General features: G+C 39.0%; 1 long non-coding RNA gene across 3 annotated transcripts in view; it reads right to left on the reverse strand.

Annotated features, from left to right (window-relative positions):
* The window catches only part of LOC142057502 (uncharacterized), a 146,488-nt gene extending 131,593 nt beyond the window's left edge, over positions 1 to 14,895 (reverse strand). For all 3 annotated transcript variants that reach the window (XR_012660665.1, XR_012660666.1, XR_012660664.1), the window contains exon 1: positions 14,849 to 14,895. This is a non-coding gene — a long non-coding RNA (uncharacterized LOC142057502). The remainder of the gene's footprint in view (positions 1 to 14,848) is intronic.
* Between the last annotated feature and the right edge of the window lie 4,202 nt (positions 14,896 to 19,097).

Consider the following 19,097-nt stretch of genomic DNA (forward strand, 5'->3'; position numbering starts at 1 on the left):
GGCACTCACAGGAAAAAGCGAGAATTAGATAAACTGGAAAAAGTTATACATGCCATTATATGATTTATTTATTTTTTCTAGATGACCTGGCTGGTAGTATTGTCACAGAATTATGTTTTGCTCTAATTCATTGAGTAGATGAGCCCAAATTCAACTCCAGTTTGCTATGTTACATAGAGGCCTACTGGATATAAAATAGCGGCCATTATACAGGAACCTGAACTCAATGATCACCATAGGTTCCAGTTTCATACTGTGGCATGATTGGCAGTAGCAGAAGGGATGCTGGTAAGCAGCATATTCCTTTAAAGTGCTTTTTAGTGAAACTGATGAATAAACCAGACCACAAACTAGTGCACATCAGCTATAATGCAAAATATCAAAGTTAAATAGACATTATGTAATCATTCCCTAAGGTGTCAAAATTGTCCTATAATAAACAGAAAAAGGACATTAATAACACTGGGCATTACCATCCAGAAACACAGCTGATTATTTTAGTATGTTCCCTCCCTCCAGCAAACCCATGCTCACCCTTGGTTGACTGGAAAACCAGCTGATTGCCTGTGGCCCAAATCCTGACACATACAAGATAGTTTCGAACTTGCCTAATGACATTTGACCTTTTGGACATACCTTTAACAAAACACCACTAATAGTCCAGATTCAGCCACATTGGAGCATTCTTGTGTCAGATATGATGGCAGATAAAGCCAAGTTTATCTATCTAAATTAAAGCAATCCTTCAGGAAACTTGGGTGAAAAGCTTGAGGACACGAGAGGGTGGATGCGAGGACGTCAGTCTGCACTCCCACCCGTCAGGTGGTGGGAATCCCAAACCCAAACTAACGCATCCCGGCGGAAAGCAGCAGCCTCACCCCACGCACAGCTCGCAGAAGAGCACCATGGCCACGATCCTTATAGCCACTGGGCGAGCAGCAGTACCTCAAACAGAGCCAAGGGGTTTGTACCGCTCACCCCTGGCGCAGTGCATGCAGCTAGGACCGGCTGACCACAGCAGCAGTATTATGGGATAACATTGTCAAGAAAGCCTGACTGGACGGCTGCTCTTATTACAGTCCTATAGCAATTTCTCTGTAGTTTCAAGGTGATAGATATACTTCAGTGAACAATAAAGATGCTTCCTCAAGGTAATTCAGTGCTCCACCTAGCACCAAGGCAGTAATAATATCCTACATGTCTATAAACAGGGCTTTGCCACTAAAAGTAACAGTATAAGCATTTACCAGGTACTGGAATGGGTTGGGGGCAGCATTTTTAGCTATGAGTGGAGAAAAGCCCAACATATTTTAACAACACAGAAAAACATCAAAATAATATTTTATATTGCTTATATTGTTGCCTCTGAGTAATTATATAAAAAAATTAAAACAAACTAGCAAGGCTCAGATGGAGGGGGAGGAGACACCAAAGATTAAAAGTCACTAATCAATCTATGTAGAGTTTGAATTAATCAGAAACTAATCCTATGTGGATTAAAAAAAATAAGAGGAAGATAGATAAAAAAACTATCAGTGAAACAAGTAATAAAAAGCACTACAAAGATCAATCCCTTTTCCATAAAAGCTAGCCATCTTAATTCATTTCCTGTGCAAATTTATTACAATTCTAATTTAACTTGCATAAGTAACTGTTTAATCTTCCACAGGACTTCCATGTCTCATGCTTTACTTTTCTTGCTGTTATTGATCTTTTCATATATGAAATAAAATTCTCCTGGGGGAAAGGTGGGAAGAGGAAACACAAATGCCTGTCTTACAGGGATGCAATCAATAAGCACTATCCTGTTTGAAGCAGCTGGGAACGTTTTCAAAGGAAATCCCTGTTTGACTAGAAAATGTCAATGGCAGGAGCTCCACAATCTTTTGCAAGAGCAGGTTTTCACACCTGGGAACTAAAGAATTTGGAAGAAGTCAACTTTGAGGACACTGAATGTAGGACATCGATTTCTTTGATGTTTTTGTTGCTTTGACACATCAGTAGGTTTAGCTACAAATACAGAGTACAGATTGCACTTTGGTGAATGTATAACAAAACTGTGCACACTGTGGAGCAAAAACCAGACCCTGCTGCTGGGCAGTGCTGTGTGCCTCTGGGCAGGGCGCCTGAGTCCATACCTTACCCAATAGGGCTGCATCCCTCACAGCCACACTGGCAGTGCCCATGCCAGCCCTGAGACCCGGGCACAGGCATACAGTCTACAGCATGGGCACCCTACAACCCTCCAGCAGTTTCTTCTGCAACCTCTCCTTTCCAAAACAGTATTTCCACCAAAACGCATCCATTTCAACACACTGTGCGATGTCCAGCAAGGGCTGGATTGTACCATGGTTCTGCCAATGGGACATTATTACCTACCAGGTGCTGTGGCATGTACTGGTGAGCCTGCTTCTTGGCTCGGGATCAACAAGACAGACACCTCCCTACTGCACCTTCAAAATAACCACCTGTGTTACACCAGCAATGGGTTCAGCTCTTTTCACCTCTCGGTACTTGTGCCAAAGGGAATATGGGTCTTAGATCAGTTTTTGTAATCACCGATATTGAAATGTTAACTGAGAATTTTTTCCTAATTAGATATATTTCTATTGTCTTTTCTACAAACACATGCCAATATAAACTTAAGATTTCTTTCCAGGGCAAGAACACACCTTGCTGTTCACACATTAGGATTTCCTTCAACTCTTCAGTGTCAAGGGAGGCAGCTAACAGCAATGCCAAAGTCCCTACCTGATTCAAGACACTAAATACATTAAATATGTTTTAAATAAAGCATTTTACGTACCAGTGACCATGACTACATCAAAACTTCAGCTGGATTAAATCCCTCTGTCAAGAGTGGGCCTGATTTGACAAAATACTTTGCAAAAGGGGTTAAATACGGAGTAAGCCAAGCTCACATCTTCTGAGAACCAGGATGGGGATGGATTACAGGAAGGAAAAGAATGCTTGCTAAAGCCTCCAAGGTTAGGGAAGAGAAGCCACAGCATCTGCTCCAGAGTTTGCTTTCTTCAGCATGTGAGGCATGATATGAGGTCAGGGTGCCCAGCAGGGTATCACCAGCTCCTAGTTTTCACAGAGCTAGGTTAATATCAGTTGGTCACCTTAAATGGTTTTCCTCAGTACCTTCTTCTCACAAATGTACAAAATTGAAGTAGACGTTAACATTCAAGAAATCCATCACTTAGCTTGAACTACTCTCCATTTCTATTGATCTGGTGGGAAATGTTGCAGAACTATTATCAAGTAAAGTCGCAGCTGAAACAGTATAATAAAATTAGTGAATTAATAATGATATTGAATTAAGTTAGTGTTAAACTGCAAAGCAAATACAGCAGATAAGTCACAAATCTAAAGAAATAAGCCATCCTTTTCTAACAGTCCAAAATCTAGAGACTAGAGAAGATAGCTTTTAAAAAAGAAAACACCAAAAAGCCCTAAAAATAATGAGAAAGTACAAAGATCTCTTCTGGAGGGTTAAAATGCATTTAGCTAGTTAAGGACACAAATATCCATTTTGGTTCTAAACATCATCTTGGGCCAACTTGCACAGGACAAATGCAGAATCATTCATAATGAGGTTTGGGAAGCAAACTATTTTTTTTAATGCCAATTGGATCTTCTCCTCTAGTGTCACTGTTGTTATGGACACTCAGATTTCTTTTCCCCATTGAACTCCACCCTACACACAAATCAAAGGTGTTAACCTGTTATGCTTCAAATTGTCACTATCCTGAAGAGTCAGAAGAGGTAGGTCTGAGACAGACAAGATAATTTTGATTTCCTCTGTTATTTCAGCACAGTTTCTTAATAACCTTGCCAGTAACAATACCCTCATTCATGAAAACATGCTGTCAGCATGCTGGAAATGAATTTTAGTAGTTAGCGACAGCCTGAGGCATCTCTTACTGAAGAGGATGAACTGGGAAACCAGCTGCATGACTTAAGCGGGTAAACTACTATGGCTTTATTTTTAAAATCTCAAGTGCTTGTTTGGACAGATTCTGTCACGCAGACAGACCAGTAAATTGCTGAGATATACCAAGTGTCTGCTTACTATCTCTAAGGGTATGTTCAGAATGACCCAGAGAAAAATCAACTTTTTCTGAAATAATTTTCTGAAATAATTTTTTTTCCCCCAGAATGAAGAGTGGCCCAACAATCCAACACGAAGCTATGAAGTTCCTGTACGCTCACAGCAAACTTATTGCTCAAGTAGGCAATTAACAGTCAGGATGTAGACAGATAAATCTGGCTCCTAATTGGCACAATTGCAAGGAATACAATCTGCAGCATAGTTATATCACAGGACTAGCCCCTTACCACTTTTCTTCACAAGTTTAGTGCAACTGTATTTTCCTTCCTGTCCAGTACTGCCACATATTGTTTTCCTCAGTGTTGGGTTCTGTGTGACCAGCCCCTACACCTCCTCAGGCATGTTCTGATACCCTCTAGAAAATAGTCAAGACCTGGAGAAATTTGTCACTGAAGATCAAAGCCACCAAGTTTGCTAGGTGGTTTACTCTCCTGACTCCTTCTAGTCCACAGTAGGAGAGTCTCCTTCAGGAGAGGACCCAGAGGCCCTAGAGTCCTGTTCTGAAATACTCTCCAACTTTACTGGCTGGAGAGGGACTTGAGTCTGTATTTAGGTAACGTGACGTTCCTCCCTTGCTCATCACATAAATGCAGTACCTTCCACATGCAGCTTTCACATTGAGATCATCAAACCTGCAAAGGTTAAGCCAAAATAATATATCACCAGTTTTCTGGCCCACATAAAAGAGCTGGTCTGATTGCACATGACTAGTCCAGTCACTGACCTACCCTGAAGTTTAGTGCCATTTACAAGACAGACGATAATGAGGTTTTTTGGTAGTGGTTGTATAAAAAAAGCTAATAGAACTTAAATATAAAACTAAAATAATTTTTCATTATAAAAAAAGTCTTTTGATAGTTTTATCTGACAGTTTAAGTACTGTAAAGAGGTCTTACCCACGTTTCAACTACAATTTTTTACAAAGGTGTGTAAAAATAATTCACCCCTTCAGGCTGTCAAAAATGAGTCACTTCAGATAAAACTAAAATATGTAGCACTTTAATAATGCACTAATTTGAATTACATATATCTGCCATTAGGAGTGTATCTAACTATGTCACAGCCATTGATGTGTTTTTCTGTACATTAACCTATATTTCACACGTTTAACCTCACAGAGCTCAAATGTTAATTATTTAAGCTGCCAGTATGTACACCCTGCTTCTCCCTTGCCCCTCTACAGAAACCAGTTGCCATACTGCACAGGAGCAAGTAACACTTGCTGTTAAAACAAAAGAAGGCATTTTGTTTGCAATGGACAATTTCTATTTACTGCTGTTTAGATTGTAATTTAAACTGCTTGTAAAATTTATTTTCCTGCCAAAGGCTAAAATCAGAGTCACTTAAGTTTACTCATGCCGAGCAACTAACATTGAAAAGGTGTCGGGGGGGGGGGCGAGAAAAAAAACCCCACAACTTTAGTAATTTCCAGAGGCAAGTTGTTTCACACTTCAACAGTAAATTGAATTGTCACACACCTCCTCTGGCAAGCAGGACAAAAAGAGAGGAGTTTATGGCTTTAGTTTAGTGAGCATTGCTTAAAGAAAAATCTTTCTCTGTTGTAACTTGATACGAAGGACAAAGGTTGCAAAAAGAGGGTGAAGATGTATGTATTAAGAAGTGGTCAACACTGGTGACTGCCACAGAAGTCTTCAGACACCTTTAGAAACTGATACGTAGTTTGAAGACAATACGGGCTCTAAAGCAACATAATTCTTCAGAGGCTCTCTTTAATTTATCACGGTTGGTGATTTTAACTCAGATAAAATTAATAATTTTAAAGCAAGGATTATTTTTTTGTAATCAGAAGAACCCATTTTTCTATCTCTGCTGAAGATGAAGATGATGTCATATCATTACAGCACTAGAGTTTTAACTACTTCTAGTGTCCCAGCATCTAGATCTGTAGTACTATTTCATTGGAAGGGAGAACCGAATAGGCACCAGACGTCTGTGAATGTGCTTCATTGTTGTGTGTAGTTTTTATTGCTTAATTAATTTAGTTTAAAAAAAATTGAGACCAGAGTTTTGGTGTCCTGAAGTAAGACTATGGATTATTTTGACAAGGTGTTTTGATTTTTTTCTTCATATCCTGGAAGAAGGCATTGAATACCAAACCAAGTCCCACCCCATTTTCTATAGTTTGAAATAGAACATGCCTGGACACCACGTCATCCACCTGAATCTGCATTTCATATTTGGTGCCTGTTGTGCTACCTGCTCTACCCTTCAGCTACAGAACCCAGTATTTATAGGTGCTGCAGCTTGCCAAGGTCTGAACTCTGCAGACTGCTCATGTAAGGAGGGGTCAGGGAGAAAATAGAAAGATTTGTCAACTGAACATTTTGGGCTGTCAACCCTTTGTCAAGGGCTATGAGACAATAGCTACAGAAGAATCACATACTCATACTTGGGGAGCTCAGGCCTTCTTTACATTCACGGTTCACCTATTTTTCTGATGAGGAAACATCTTCTACCTCTGGTACCAGTACTTTGAAATACACTAATAAACAAATATATGTATTTTGAATCACTTGAATCTAGTTATAGGAAAAATAAAATTACTTTTTTTCATTGGCAAAGTTTAATTTCATGAAAATACAGGTGTTCACACGAACTGTGTGTCTGCTCTACAAAGATTACAGGCCTGATTCCATCACCCTTTCTTACACTACAATGCAAAGAAACATTGGAGAAAAGTTTTCAACTTTCATATTTCCATGTTGTGTCATGGCTTTGCAGAGAGCTGACAGCACACAGTACCCAAAGATCTCTTGTGGAGTAGCACGTGATTAAGATAAAGCAGAAAGGCAGAGAATGCAGCTTTATATTACAGTAATCAAAAAAAAAAAATCATGAAACATTATGTCCTAATGTAACTTGCATGTTAGTGGTTGACAACGAGATGTAATTTAAGACTTATATGTTCATTTTTTCTGGTCTCTGCTCTATCCAGAGTCTTTATTGCTTTAAGAAAGGCGTCTTCCCTGCTAAATCATATTATTTCTATTACTTAGGGAATTACAATATTTGTACAGTTTATACACATGTAATACAATGGGATTTGCATAATATGAAAAGCATTAGTGCTTTGATTAGCAGAAGAACCTGCACAACCTCTCAAGTATTAGTTTCTGGTTATTCTTTTAACCCAAGCATTTCCATCTCCACATGTTAAAGCTCCCAGTGAACAGCCAAGTTTTATCCAGGCTACAGCCACAGAAATTGCCACTGCTTAAGGCTCTGTTAATCTCAAAAGCCAGTGTCTGAGGACAAGAGATCATCTCGACTCACAGGATATACCACGCTCTGTCAATTCTGCTGCCAGGACAGAAACATCAAAGATGTGGTGCTTTACACACTCCTCAACCTGCTAAGCAGGGAAGGAAATAAGAGATCAAGTGCTTGTTTTTGCTGAATGTTGTATGGAGAGCAATGTCATGTACTTCCGTGAGAACAGACACATCCTTTAAATCCTAGCGCCTTAAAATCCTGAATGAATTTGTCAATGAGAGAACATATTTTCACCTATGTGAAAAGTCCTCCGATGGTATTTTTTCCTGTAAACACCCTTATCTTGTGGAAAACGGACTTCCACTGCAGTCAGTATGCCAGATGCCTAAACTGCCTGTGCTGGCAAGGGCAACCCCAGGACTCCCTTTTTTGGTCTCTAAAGATACTCCAGCCGAAGGAAAGACTTCAGTAGTGTTGAGGCATTTGGGCTCACCTCTCCTGGCAGGCAATTCAGGGCTACACACTCTGTTGGAGAAGAGTAATAAACACAGCGATATTTCAGAGTGAAAAGCACTGAAGTTTCACCAACTAGTTCTCACATTTGGTGCACAGGAAGGGGCTTCGTTACACAAAATGCTCTGCTCGTCATCTCAAAGACTTTGTAGAGCTTGAATCCTGATAACTCACAGTGCCACTATTTAGAATGACTTAAAAATCCTTTAACATGGATTCACAGGGAGAGGTAGTATGCTGTTTTATGCATGGATATAGCTGTAAAAATAAAGTAGGCTATTTCTAAGAATACAAACCACACTTTATAGCCCTGAACACAGGTTTTCTTCAGATCAGCATTTGAAAAGCTGCTGGAAAAAAAAAACCAAACAACCACCACCACCCCAAAACCAAAAGCCAAGTAGTACTCCTCAGGCTTCCCAAAACAGAAGAAAGGCTTCAGTTCCTGCTTACTTTTGCTCAGTGTCCTGTTAATCCATCACAGGTTGGAAGAACTAAACTGTCACTTAGCTTCCAAATTAAAAAAAAAAAAAAAAGAAAAAGGAAAAGGAAAAAAAGATAAGTTCTCCATTATAGCATGAATCTCCTTGCTCAGGAATTTCTGTTGCCAGAAAAACAGACAAAACAATTTATAACCATTTTTGGTGTTATAAATTAGATCAGAAGGAAAGAAAATAGCATCCAATACCTGTGAGCTAGCAAAATACTTTTGCTACTTGCATGTTAGGTTGGTTTATTGCAGTCCAAACAACAGCAGGGTTTTGTATCCTGCTGGACTATCTCCCTCTCTATGGCAGTTTTACTTAAACAAAAAAAAATTCATTGAGATCAGTATGAAAACCTGTTGTGCTCCTACAGGTATAGTACTACAAGACTAAAAGCATTTGTGCAGGTACATCAGAGGCATCTACTCCCCCACCCTTTTTCCAACCCCAGCTATTTGAAGACTCCTGGAGACCAGGAGGAATGTGCAGGGACATCTGCGGACCACTGCTTCCGAAGCAAGACGTTCAAGAGTGCCATTACACGAGGCAGCCAAGGATATTACAGAATATTTAGGACAAAGCCAATTGCCTTACCTACTTTACTACAAACAATTTGATTTATAAGTCACTAACATCTCTAAGTGAAGAAGAAAACACGCATCTTCATGGCAAAAGCAAAGGAATTTATCTTATAAGGCTTTTTGCGATTCAAAATCTATTATTACAATATTTAAATAATGTTATGATTGGCTTTCTATGAAAGTATTATTAGGTTAATATTATGACTTTACTTTGTCAGTTCAACAAAATTACATATTGATGCCTTGTTTTTCCACAGCAGCTTACCCTGCTGTGTTTATTTTGCTTGGCAACTGGATTTCGACTTTTAAATAAGAGTGCAAGTTGGAAAGAATGAATTCCATTAAATAATCTTTTATAAATAAACAAAAGGGATCACAAAAAAGTATTTTTCTGATGTCTTGAGATTCTCTGAAGTTGCAGTAAGCTCTTCAAAAGGCAGACAGAAAATAATATTATCTCAGTGAAAATACTATAAATGGAAAGAGAGAAAGAAATGTGAAGTTTAAATCTCAACTTACTGTTGTCACAGTAAGAGAACATTAATACTTATTTTCCTGGTCCAAATATCAGGTAGTCACAACTGAATTACAATTTACTGCAACAAATTTATGTGTTAAAAAAAAAAAAAAAAAAAAAAAGAGAAGAGTCAGGTGCTCCTGTTTTCCAGTGAAGAATTACATGCTTTCTGATACCTTCCACAGTACCTGCATTCTCCTGACAGTATATTTGTGTTAACACTGTGAATAACCATTAACTAATAGGTTTAGTATTCTCTCTAGTTTTCTTCTGGAAATATTCATTAAGGCTCTGCTGGGGGCAAGGACAATCTGTAGGTGACATGGTTTTGTCATAAAGAGGCAATTTCTTAATCCTTTTGGCATTCTGAGATAGTGATTTTATTCCAGACCTTTTTGATGGTTGTACTTAGGGCAGCCAATTAAAGATGGTAAAAATTCCACAAATCAGATCATGTCTTTTTTCCTACAATCTTTGATTACCTTTGTAGGACCAGAACCTGCCACTTGCATTTCCAAGTATGTAACTTGCAACATGAGCAGTCTTATTGATATCATTAGTCTCATTCGCTTGACAGGGTAAGAAAATGAGTATGACATGGCAGATTTTATTTTTTAGGACGACAAGTTTTATTTGTGATTTATTTCACAATAAAACTATCTCAGAAGCACCATCTCCTGCTTCCAAGTCAAAGGACACCACTTTGCAAGCACTGTAGCTTAATACTTAAGGCAATGTACCATCAAATCTTTTTAGTCCTATTAAAATACCACTGCACTAGATTCCTCACTGTATTAAATGTCACTTCAGAAGGCAGTTGTTCAGCTTCTCATCCTGCGTACTGGATCATGCTTCTTTCTCTTTTCAAGAAGAAGACAAGCAGCATTCAAAACTGTTACATGGGGAGCTTATAGATCATATTGCAAATGTTATTGAGTAAAGAACGCAAAAAAGGTCCGGGGGGAAAAAAAATGCATCCCTCTCAGCAGACTCATAACTCAGCTTCACTTGACTCTTACTTTTACTTGTAAAAGTTCATCATGTGTCTGTACCTTTAATTGACTTTTGTAATATCCAACTGATTTTTTTTTTATTGTTCTTCCTGGTTTGCTGCTTTACAGCATAGATCTGCCAGGGTAACACCAGCAAGAAGCACTTCCTGAGCTCTCCTCTGAACTACCAGCAAGGCCATTCCTCTAGCGCTGCCATTCAGTGCACTAGTCCACTCAGAAATTCAGAACACGGAAGGTACAGCTGAATGTACAGTTAGCCATAAATTAACAAGCTTTTTCTCTGTAAAATTACTGTTGAAATAAGAAGTTTACTAAAATGTATTTTACAGTTCTTGAATGACATTTAAGGAGATTAAATACACTTAAGATTGAATCACGATGACTTACGACGTATAGATTACCTATTTTAATGTGCTCAGCAAAAGGAAGAAGGGTTATGTTAGACACTGCACTGCAGCACTGCATTCAGCATAGGGCAAAGCCCTCCAGGACAGTGACAGTTCAGACTACCCCTGGGCTGAACAGCCTGGCAGTTTCCCAGTCTGCTGGGCATAAACACCTGCTGCCCCGCTCCCATGCAAACATACCTGAATAGATAAAAGTCTGTCTTCCATGATAATTAGATCTCACAGAAACCACCCAGGAACCTCCTCTGCTCCTAATATTAATGAGGAAACAAATGCACGGGATAAAAAGATACAGACATATTGGGGCCAAATCTGCCCAGAGCTCCAACAAATGCCACGAGTGCATACAAAGAAAGATAATCTGTGGCTTCTGAGAGACAAAAAATTATTCTGAGGTGTTCAGCTTGTTGGCAACACAGAGCAACTGGTTAGTTTGTCACCCAGAAATTTCCCTGAGGATGAGAAATCCTCATATTTCTGAAGAAATCCATCCTTTCTCAAAAGCCTCTCTCAAGTTTTTTAGAAACCTAGTAAAAAAAAAAAAGGAAACAAATGGTAATAGCTATCATTAATTTAATTGCTGATGTCTATTAGAGGAAACTCAAAAAGAAACATGCTACTTTGTCCCCAAATCCAACACCCACAGGCACACTGGGTGAATACCGTGACTCTAAGAGCTCGCCCCTTCCAACTGGTCAAGGATAAAGACCATTTCCTGGCCCAAAGAGGATTCGCAGCTCTGGATCCATATAATGGTGATTTGTTTCCAGGGTCTAGCCCACTGTTGCAGGTGAGTTAATTTCCAGCACTGCTGCCAACAGCCATTATGAGAGGTTATTTAAACAGAAAGTCTGCTAAAATGCAGAAATATGCAAGGTGTAAAGGGCTTTGGATTTGTCAGAGCTGATTTTCCACATGGAGGCAGGCTGGGTTACAAAAACAGCTCAGCTGAAAGCATAGCACAAATGTCAATTAAGATAGGATATCAATTTATTTATTAGTTATTAAACTACTCACACATGACAGATATTTGCTAGTAAAATTTGGTCATGGTTTTAAAGGATCTCTACTACAGTTAGAGTGGAGGAAAACAAAGACTGAATGTTATGATTATAGGAAAATTAGGATTTAAAGCAAATAGAGCTGCAATAAGACAGACACATACGCTGAGGTCAGCTGCTATATAACCCTACTATAAAAGACATGAACTGGATCTGGACTTAAAGTTCAGAGTTAAGAAGAGAGCCCTGTCTCAGACCTAACCGTTAGCTAGCATTTTCCCTAACACTTTTTTATATCACCTTTTGCAGAATGTGGTATTAGTTACAAATCCTCCTACTTGGTATATACCTGTTAGTTATCAACATAAAATATCATTATTATGGATAAAAATCTTTTAAAATTTATCATAAAGTTTTTATTTATCTATGTATTTTTATATAAAAATATAATTTGGGGAATACTGAATTTTCTGAGCATGTTTTCTGCTAGATTTCCTTTCTCCTCTACATCAAGCCCTATTAATTCAAGGTGGGCACATCTGTTGTTAGTTTATCTAACACTCAGGAAAGTTCATAGTAGCCATATGCCTAAATTAATGCTTTCATTTGGAAGCGGCCTTGTCTCTGCTTAAGGCAGGTCCTTGGTGAGCCTAATTTATTTTTGTATCTTTCATTAACAGGGCTCTGGTTGCAGAGATATCGTTGTCCGGACAGATTGACTCACTGGAAATGTCACTACAGGCAGGTAGAGGCCCCAGGCAGAGATCAAGGTCCTGTGATCTTCAGCATTTCATAATCATACACTAAAGGATCACTACTCTTACAAGAAACAGAAAAAAATATCTTCAGGAATGAAAGGGCACAACAGATGGATGAAATGAGGAAAGAGGAGACGGAGAAGAAAGGCAGTCAAAGTGGCAGTAAAATAATTTCCCACTTATACTGAAGTCATGTGCAAAATTGAAGTTGACAACTGTTTCAGACTTTTTGACTAATTCATTTAGTTGCTCAGTCAATACCACCATTCCCTTTTCCTCCCTCATATTTTGGGGAGGAGAAGGAAGGATGTGGTATTTACTCCTTTCCCAACTACTTTGATATCTTTTCTCCCCACTCCTCCTCTTTCTAGAAGCATTAAGACCCAGGAAAGTGTCAGAGTTCCCTCCTACACAGAGTCTCCCTCCTCTAGACACTCTTCTGCCTCTGTTTTCCTCAGAACCCTAAATTCACCTTTCTAAAGAGATGTTTTTATCGTAGTTTTAAACCAGCCTAAGGCCAAACTGCTGGTCTTGGAAAAAAGTGCCATCCCTTCTTCACCCCAACCTTAGCAGCTCACTGTGGCTGAATCAGCAAATTGACCCAACTCAACCCATACCAGGTGAAAGCTGCTGCCCATGCAAGAGGGGTGGGGAAGCCTTTGAAGGCAAACGTGTGACTATCCCTTTACAGCAGAACAGCATTGGCTTAGATCCCTTTAAGCCAGCCCATGAAAGTATATCCTGCTCCTTTCTCTTCCTTGGTCCTTAACATCATGGTTTTCAAACCACCCCCTGCCTAAACACCCTCGTGGTGGTGGTCTTTTCATTCTCTCTCATTCCTCACAAGTAGTCTGCCTCACTGTCAGTTTTGTTCTGTCCACGAGCTCTCTGCGTGTTGTTCTTTAGTTCTTGCAGTCGCCTCTCAAAGTCATAGGACAATCAGGGCAGGAGGCAAACTGTCATTAATGAATGTGTAGTGACAGGTAGGGAGTCAATTAGTTTATGATTGATGTGATACTGAAAGGGAGCTGGAGAAAGGAAGGTGAACAGAAACTGGGAGCACTGTCAGCACAGCAAGCTCAGAAAATGGTTTTGGCTGCAGAACTGACAATGGGTGTAATCAAGAACAACTCTGCAGGTGTTGGGGGCAAACAGAAGGATGTTTAAGCAATGGAGATGTGAAACACTATGGACAAGGAAGAGTGTCCAGGTCTTAGAAGTGTCGTGCAAGAGAGCACTGGTGGGGGAGGACACAGGGCCACAGAGACAATGCAAAAGGGACAGAGCAAAGGGTTATTGTTCTCCAGGGAGAGAAGATGCATAGAAGGAAGAGGAAAGCCCCCATTTTACCCATACTGTGGTTGAAGACTAAAGTCAATCCCTATGTTCCTGTCAACTCATCTAACAGGTGTCTGGGACAGCCTGCTATAATGATTTCTGAACTGGTTTTCAAAGGGGAAAGTCTCTTCTCCTGGTCCAGTGCTTCATGAGTGCCTTCAGTAAACAGAGGAGCTGTCCCTCTGCCCAGGGTAATGAACCTGCATTCATTAGGTAAAACTCATGCCACATAATCCTGCTCCCTGACTGTACAATCCCTTCATCCTGATTAAAGTGCAGTCCTACCGGAGGAATACGGCAGCCAGCAAATCTATTTTTGTCTCCATCAAGCACAGCTCCAAGAACCATTACCACACAGGGTTACCATTTCCTATCCCACAAGCTTCCGGAACAACATATTTCAGGTCAAAACATTGTTTCACTAAAATCAAATCATTTCCTTCAGAATGCAAAGCTTTATACTTATTATATGACAGAAGACATTCAAAGTCGAAAGCCAGCTTGATATGTTACAGCAAAAACTCTGTTTCAAGAAGCAAAAGAAAAATGCTTTCTGTAACAGGTTTTAAAAACAAAACAAAAAAATCAGGCATCCCTCCTTCCTCCCCCCCGTCATTATTTCTACTCTTAATGCCAAAAAGTCCCCTAATAGCAAAATCTCCTCTTGCCTCTGACACTTCACCTCCAATGCCTTCTACAGGCTTGTCCCTACTTCGAAAACTATTACACTACAATAAAACAGCAGATCCTTTGCCTTATTTGCAGTTACAAGTGTTCTGGTTTTGCTGACAATACTTGTTTATGAGTATAAAAATACTCACTTATGTCTATTCAGATTTTTTAAAGTAATGACCAGGTATATAATACGTATTTAGAATAATTACCTCTGAATCCTGGTCACCTTCCTGTGAAAACAGCAATTTTTCTGCTCAGCAAAAAAAAAAAAAAATTGGCAGTCTTCACTTGAAATATCAGGCTCAGCATCTGTCAGCCTGCAGGGGAGTGGAGCTGCTGATAATCACTGACAACAGCACACAGTCACTTCGGTTAAAAGAGGATCTACCAGTTTTTTGGTCAAAATCTTCATATGTGGTGGAAAAAGGTTTAATCCTGCAAAGCTGGACGAGGAAGGGTAACAAAGACCTCACACTTAATCACCAATGAATTAGTCATAGTTCTAAGTTGCAGGCACGATTTACAGTTTTCTCCTTTTTATGACGACTACAGTTAGACAGCTGTATTAATTGTGGTAAATTCTCCATCACCTCCACTTATTAAATTAATATATAGTTTAGATCAAACTAGAATTTACCTGCTGAAGTTTTATGGTTTGTATGTGATAACAACGGATCCTTCTGGCCTTATACATTATTAATCATATTGTTGGAGTTGCTCTTTGCTATCAGTTTTTGTCACCACTGCTTCTAAGAAAAGATAATAGCTTCTATTTTCCAATAGCTGACACAACGCGCCAAGTATATCTCTGTGTATTCCTTCTGAAAAGTAAGATTTACAGCTAGCACAAATTGAGACAGTGTAGTCTGTAATACTGTACCTCATGGTGGCTCTGAACAGCTAGTTTTTGTCAGTTTGGTAAGCTAAAATTTATTGTGCAGTTGGCAACTTCAGTAAACACTCTATTCTAGTACGTTGCACGTACGTTAGTGGACCATCATGGCATTTCTGTAAGTTATATGTTGATAGTAAGATTAATTCCACATTAATATAAATTTGCATTAGTGACAAACAGGAACTGAAGTGACCACCTCTACCATTTCTGTTACAAATTAGAGGGGGAGATCCTCAAAAGAGAAGTGTTAGAAGATACGATAAATTGACAGCCACCAGCAGGCAGAAATTCAAATGTAAACCACTTCGGTAAAAGAAAAGGTCATTTTGCATTCAATTCTGTGCATTGCTGTTGCTAATAACTGAGGGTACAGATTATGGGATCATAGAAGGGTTTGTTTGATTTAAGATCCAGGGAAAATGAGTAGGAATATGGAGGGAACTGACTCACCCAGTGAGGACACCCACTGTCTTTTACCACCTCTAGTATAAGATTTTAATTAGTATAGAAATGCATTAGATTTAACCCTATGTTTCATTTAGAGCATCCATAGCACAAATCATGTCACATTATCATAGCAATTGCTTAAAAAAATAGTCTGGGCATGAAATCATGACTTGCGCATTCACATCCCTAAAGCAACATAGTCCTACCCTTCTTAAAACGGCCAAAATCTTAGGAGAAACAGGATCCTTAGCTACAGACATACTTCAAGCTGGAAACATTGCTTTAGGTCAAAAGATGAAGTCTACCAGTAAAGCTGCTCAAATCTTTCCATTCTAATAACGTTTTTATTTGCCTGACCATCTTAAGCATCCAAAATTTTGAATGCAGTTGCCCATACTGCCGTCTGCTGAGCCCAGTTATTTTTTCTTCTGAAGTTTCTGCCATAACAACTCCACTGCTTCAAGAGTAAGAAGTAGAAGAGAGAAAAGCCAGTGTACTTCACCTCCTTTCTTGACACCAGAGCCATGCAGAGAAGGAAAAGGAAGGACAAAGAAGTACATTATTCGAGCAGAGAAAAACAAGAAATAGCGAGTGAGGAAAGATGTCCAGGACAGCTTGGCAGAGAAACAGGTCTGGAGAGAATGACAGGCACCATGGGAAAATAGAGATGCTTCGGCAAAGGACATGGGAGAAAGCCATAGATAAAGGGCACAGGTACGTGCTGGGAGCTGTAGGAACAGGAGCAGATGTAAGCAATGAGGAAGTTATGGTGGCAGAAGCAGAAATCTTATGGAAGACCACACTGCCACAGAACTGTAGATTAAACCAGAAGCCCCAACTTCCATTACTCTTTTCTTACAAAACCAAAAGCGCATTTGATGTTTTGTTAGTACTTGATTCTTATGATCTGGTTTTTTTCTCCATTATCTCAAATTGTACAGGTCTGGACTGCAAATATCGATACTAACTTCTTCCTAAAAGTTATTCCTTCACATATAGAATTTCTTAGAAGTTTATAATTTCAGAAGCTCTATGTAAGAGCATACAAGTCTAGCACAATTTTAAAAAGTCAACAGCAGGCAGGATAACAATGCTTGGGCAATTGTTACCATGTTCTTATTACACGAATGTCTCTGCCCACACTCCGTGCCAGGCAGAGGCAAGCTATAGCTCCAAAGCTGGGCTGGTGCATGTGCCCAAGCACAGCACCATACCTACAGCGCTGCCTCTGTAACAGGGTTTATCAGGTCCCAGCTTGTTATCCAGGCACTGCCTTAACCCACCAGGAGCAGATCTCTGAGCACCTAACCACTTCTAACTTCCTTTGACAGTCCTTTAATCTGTAACAGCCCTTCATGGTTTTTTGAGCACCAACTACACCTACAGACACTGAATAACACCAATACCTACAGAGCAATTTGCAGAAGTGACAAGTACTCGTGTCCTTATGATTAACTTTCCTAACATATGAAGCACTTTAAGATCTTTTCCAAACTGAGCTCTCAATGTCAGCTAAGTTTATAGTATTAACGTTGCACCTTATAGCCTCGTGTATGAAACATGGATAGTATCTATATCTAATCACACACATTTTTCTCTCATACACACACTGTATGCCATAATGAATTAATCCTTAAATCAGATCTATTAATACTTGTCACAATATCACAATTGATGACAGTGCCATACAAAAGTCTAGGCATACATTAACCTTTCTTTTTGTTTTATTGTAGGGTTGGAATATCAAGTAGTTAATAATGCATATGACCACACACTGAAAGATTAAGAGAAAAAGTACCTGTCACAGAAAGAATTGGGGAAGGTGGTGGGGAAGCAGGGTGGGAAATAAACAGAAAGAAATAAATGATCACACCATATACTAGAATACCAAGTCAGGGTTCCATAACCCTCTTGAACTCTGAAATTTGTTAGGTTTTGTGTATTTCACATTATACTCTTAATAGCTTTTTAAGAAGTGGGGTTAGTAACTCGTTTTTAAGATTTCATGCATCATTTAATAAATTCTGTAAAACTACTACATAGGAAATCTACTATTTAGAAAATTGAAAATCTTCTAGCACGAGTGTCATCTTGTATTTCACCTAAGAACTGGGAAAATACTCCCTGTGAGAACTGGCACAATTCCAATATTTTTCCTGAGGATCATTATACCAGAAATATTGTTTTCCTATTAAGTCTATTGCAGCATTTCATACTGATAAACTTTAAGATAAAGAAAAAAGTCTGCTTTAAAAGCACTGATAGCAATGAAATTACATTAGAACAAGGCTGTAAATGTAAAGTACACATTTGAAGGTATTTAGAGAAGTGTTATTAAATGTGTGTCACTAAAACTAAAATCTTCTGCAAAAATATCATGATATCTACCCTCAATATTGTTCTCGTTTCAACATGAGCTCCTCCACAATATTTAAATGCAAGATACTACTGTCCAGAGACTTATTCTGCAAGAAGAGAGGAAGCAATGAATACCCACACCGTAACAAGCTCATAAAATGGCTCTGTACTGACAGAAAACCCGTTTCCACTGTCCCACAAATAACTCAAATTATGAAATCATTTATTATTTCAGCTGCAAGAAGGGAGCATGCTAAAGTGCATTTATATTAGAATGGGAAAAGTCGTAGAGTGAGTACTATTTAAGTGCAATTAAATTTCATTTCAGTAATAAATTAGTTACCATTGTAAACCCAGTGCTTTATATAAATATCACTGATGACAGTAAGTTAGAATGCATTTGTGTTTCACGTATATCACAGCAAGGAAGATAACAGTTCTAGGACATCATCTCTATTGAAGTCAAGTGTAAAATCAAGCAACCCATGTGAACAGTGGCTCTTGATGTTTCACTTATTAATACTCAGGCTCTGCTATTTTTGGTTTGCAAGACGCTGCTTGAGACTAGAGCAGATGTTGCTTACCTTCTTCTAAGCTATAACATTTTAGCCCAGCTGTGTTTGAGTACACACATAGCAAAGATGATGAAAGGATTTGCTTCTATCATCTCTGGTTTCATATATGTATGGATAGCAGCGTTAAGTACCCAAAAAACTCAGAAAAGAAGTCAGTCAGGAGGATAAATCATTGACTGGGGG

Source organism: Phalacrocorax aristotelis, chromosome 5, assembly GCF_949628215.1.
Source record: "Phalacrocorax aristotelis chromosome 5, bGulAri2.1, whole genome shotgun sequence".
NCBI lineage: Eukaryota > Metazoa > Chordata > Aves > Suliformes > Phalacrocoracidae > Phalacrocorax > Phalacrocorax aristotelis.